The sequence below is a fragment of the Anneissia japonica genome, unplaced genomic scaffold, assembly GCF_011630105.1.
Source record: "Anneissia japonica isolate Jap-2015-1 unplaced genomic scaffold, ASM1163010v1 scaffold131_len961581_cov171, whole genome shotgun sequence".
Taxonomy (NCBI): Eukaryota; Metazoa; Echinodermata; class Crinoidea; order Comatulida; family Comatulidae; genus Anneissia; species Anneissia japonica.
Window position 1 is genome coordinate 112,984 of NW_022750285.1, and position 4,439 is coordinate 117,422.

General features: G+C 35.3%; 1 protein-coding gene and 1 pseudogene across 1 annotated transcript in view; both read right to left on the minus strand.

Annotated features, from left to right (window-relative positions):
- Positions 1-262, minus strand: part of LOC117121317 (ATP-dependent Clp protease proteolytic subunit, mitochondrial-like) — a 44,070-nt gene extending 43,808 nt beyond the window's left edge. The window contains exon 1 of the mRNA XM_033266468.1: positions 85-262. The gene's annotated coding sequence lies outside the window, so the exon portion shown is untranslated. The remainder of the gene's footprint in view (positions 1-84) is intronic.
- A 938-nt stretch (positions 263-1,200) lies between these two features.
- The window catches only part of LOC117121296, a 6,611-nt pseudogene continuing 3,372 nt past the window's right edge, over positions 1,201-4,439 (minus strand).

The window sequence follows — 4,439 nt, forward strand, 5'->3', positions numbered from 1 at the left end:
TAGGTACACTGACAATCTTCAATCTTGAAACCAAAAAACCCAGACCACATTTTCACATAACAATTTACACTTACATTGACTTACCGTAATATTTAAAAGACGATGATTGTTTTATTATCTTTCAATAAAAGATGATTTTGTCAGGTTCGTCAAATTGATAGTTTTTAGTTGTACTCCGCTACACACCACGCTGAAAACGTGCCTTTATGTGGCACTTTCAGTTAAGGGAGTACAAATCGACAGGCTGGGGGCTGACACGTATAGATGATGATGACGTTGATGATCCAGAAGGCCGAATTCCCCCTGAACGATGACCCCAGTCTGATGTTGGGCTGGTGATTTTTTTCAGTCTCTATAAAAAGAGAACATTGAAAAATCATTGGCTATAAAATAATTTGATAATGGACTCTTCGCTATTCCTATCCAATGATAATAATCATTAACAACATTTTCGCGTTCCATACCTCCAGTACGGTTCCGGATGATTTTACGAATTCTACCAACATGAACAAGGGCATAACAATAAAAGTTGTTGCTGAGATGAGCCAGCCAATGACGTGAGCCCATTCAGGGTAATCCCCGTTGTATGATGGCTTTTCCCAGTAAATTAAGCTGTACACCTGTACCACCTGTGGACGGAATACAAGGTAAAATAGTTTATATTTGGCGTAGGCTTTCTTAAAAACACTTTTTATCTAGGCCTAATATGATCATAATTGTATTTCTTTTTTTTTTCCACAACGGTAGTTGTTGGTTATAGAACAGCTAGAATGTAATTGAAATTGTAACAAAAATGTCTGAATCTTATAGGCATATAACTATCATTATTTTATCATTATAATCATCGTCATTGTTATCTTCATTACCAATGTTATTCAAATCAACATTCATTAACTTCCTTACTCATACTTACTATTTGTCTTAGGCCTAATTATCACAGTCATGATCAATATATCAAATACTGATGATAGGTCTATATATAATTAGTCAATATCGTAAAAATAATTGTATTGATAATATTCTTTTTGCCTAATTATAATATAATTATTTATTGTATAGTTTTAATAATTATTTCATCAATCATCATTATGTTTGTTAACATTATTATTATGTTAAGTTACGTGAATATAACTATGGAAAACGTAGTAAAACAAGAAAGGCAGAGGTTGTTATTACACCAGTCTTAACGAATTGCTGATCCATAAATAAATAACATCCAATCATAATTAGGAATTGATTTAAGACATGGGAAAACAATTATTCACTGCCAATAAAAAAAAAATGATTATGACGTCATACAATGAGTGCTAGTGGCGTCATAAAACACCAGCTGATCCGCCAATAGTAGAACATGTTCGAGTTCAGCCTTGATCGTCCAATCATTTCTCCGATATCGTTTTTGAATCGATCGTATCCGTACATCCACGAAATCACCAAACACTCCAGGGTGGCATAGGTAAGAATGTTGAAACCAGCCGCGTATGAATCTAAAAGTCCAATCCAGTATACCCCCGCCTGTAGTGCCAAGTTAAAAAGTAAATTCAAATTAACGGTAGTCAAGAGCCAACGAAAAGGACATTATTATATTGTGTATACAGAGAAATAATAATCCAAACAAACGACAGGCCATAAATATTATGCAAATTTACAAACTTTACTGTCGAAAATAAAATAAGCCCTACATCAGGGCATCTTAAAAAATGTATTATTTCAAAAATTTACATAATTTATTTTATTAGCCAATCATAATTCGCCAAACGACTGTAGGCCTATCGTCTGCCCTTCAGACGATATTTCTAATCATTTTTCATACCTCAGTTACGCAGATGGTGCTCGCTAGAAACATACTGCAACATGCAACTAAAAGCACCCATGCCTTCTTGATTCGAAGCTCCGGGAAAATATCAGTAATAAATGTCACAATGGTCTCCATAATGGTGAACTAAAACAACAATATAATAGACGAAAGATTAATTTGAGGTTCAGTGACGTCACGTATTTTGTGGGGCCCTGGCGCTGACTGTTATTGGGGGGCCTCACGCTTGCAACAAATTTGCAGGCGTAAGACTTTTGTTCTAAAAACCCCTCCCCTGGGGTGGGGTGTCCGGGCATCCCCCGAAATGTTTTTGTCCTAGATATCCGGAATTGTTTGCTACTTTTGGGTTGTATTCTTGTATCCACATTTTTTCATGAGAAATGCATATTTCTGTCATCCACGATCGAACCTATCCCACTGACATGAGCCGCGCGCGTGGCAGCTAGCAGTGTGTTCTTGATGCTATTGATGCAGCTACTGTAGTTTGATCTGATCTGATCGAAAAACAATAAGAGGAATATTTATTTTTTTACAGACAATTATCAGAATTTATCAACTAAAGAATACACGAGATATCATAACAAAATAAATGTAAAATTTTATGATAATAATGTAATTATGAAAGAGACATCAGAAAAAAAAATTGAATAGGCCTATCTAAACATTTTTACGTTGAAGCCGAGCTCTTAGTTAAAGATCCATGAATTCAATTTTGTTAACTACAATGTTGGGGCCCCTCGTATCTGGGGGAACTGGCGCTCCGACTCCCCGTCAGCGCCCGAGCGTGACGCCACTGTTGAGGTTAATCATTAATAATGGAGTCGGGTGTCAAGAGGGAGCATTCTATATTGTGTGGATTGGTGTGGAACGCGTGGCGTTAGATACATTAATTCCCACGGTTCACGTCAATCATCCACTACACTGTTAAACAACGTGTCAAATATAACAATACATTTGACAGTATAATTATTACTTGATTAAACAGTCAGAGCTTCATTAGAGGATGGATATTTGAAATCGACGCGTGAAAGGCATCATTAGTGGATGGACATTGGAATTCAATATTTTCCAATTGACCAATATGCACCAGGTGTTAACGCGGTAATCGCAGTTTCATTTAACATGTGATTAATACAGTTTTTGAATCATATTCATATCCACTTCATTCTTCAATTTACGCAAATTAAACATTTCAAAAATATGTTTTTTAAACATTCCTTACCTGGCTATCAAGTCCCAAAGACAGTAGCATTAGGAAGAACAGGACGGCCCATACCGGTGCAAAGGGCATTCTCCCAAGGACATCAGGGTAGGCGATGAAAGCAAGGCCAAAACCTGAATTATTATTGTTGAACAACGATAATTGCAATTATAAGATATGTTCGAAAAATAATTTTCAATATTTAAGTTAGATGTGAAATAGTCATAATTTATTATTCGTTCATTACTACAGTATGTTTGCTGTAACCTATCAGGTATTAAAGTATGACATGACATAACATCGAAAGTAGACCAGTAAACACTCCTCCCTTACACCATTTTTTGCAGACTACTCTATATAATGACTTGTATCTAAATCCAATGGGTGTTATAAACTCGGAGGGAAATCAAAATCATTTAAAAATCCCCATTTAAATACAAACAATATAAAAAATGATGAGTTATTAAAAATTTATTGAAAAATTATTAAAACTATTTAAATTAATTGATTACCGTACTCTGTACTTTGTATTAATTTTTAAATCTCGTAGGTTTCAATTAAATAATAGAACGATAGTAGTGCATTGTAGGTAGGCCTATCGTACTTACCCTGATCAACCACCTCACTGACGTCACGGCCGAGTTCGTGTGCCATAAAGCCCAGAATGGAGAAGATGACGAATCCAGCAAATACACTAGTCACACAATTGGCGATTGCAATTAAAATCGCGTCGCTATCAAAAGAAAAATAATCTACAGTAACATTTATAAACTCGTCATCCATAGTTTGCCGCAATGATCGAGGGTTGAGAGTGACAGACAGGTGACCACCAAACTATTTCAGCATTTAATTTCCTACATTAAGTTCATTTCTATTTACCGTGTAATAGCAGATAAATGCGATCAATTTTGGGTCACTTTGGAAAGTTAAAAGATCGTTAGGCCCTATTATTTTAGTATGACTGTATTATTTAATAGTTTATACACATAGATTTCAAAATAAGGAAGTGGCTATTGTTATTTCTACACAAGTTTTAAACAGATACTGAATTCGGATTGGATGTTATTGTATGTAAAAATGGATTAGTACAATAACACCCAATCAGAGTAAAGCCGTCACTTACAAGCAGCAGTTGTTGTGGAACCGGTTGTAAGAGGACAATGTAAGTAGACCACCCCAGGATGCGCTAAGGGAGAAGAAGATTTGCACGGCAGCATCCATCCATACCTGTCAATGAATGAATGAATCAATCAAACAATCAATTAAACAAACAAGCAGTATTGAGGTGTAGTACATTTAAAGTGTAATTGCAATGATATTAAGATGATGATGATTAAGATGGCACCTATGGATGGCCGGAACTCTCAGACTTAAATTTGAATATAATTTTTTTTCTCCACTTGAATATATATATATATATAT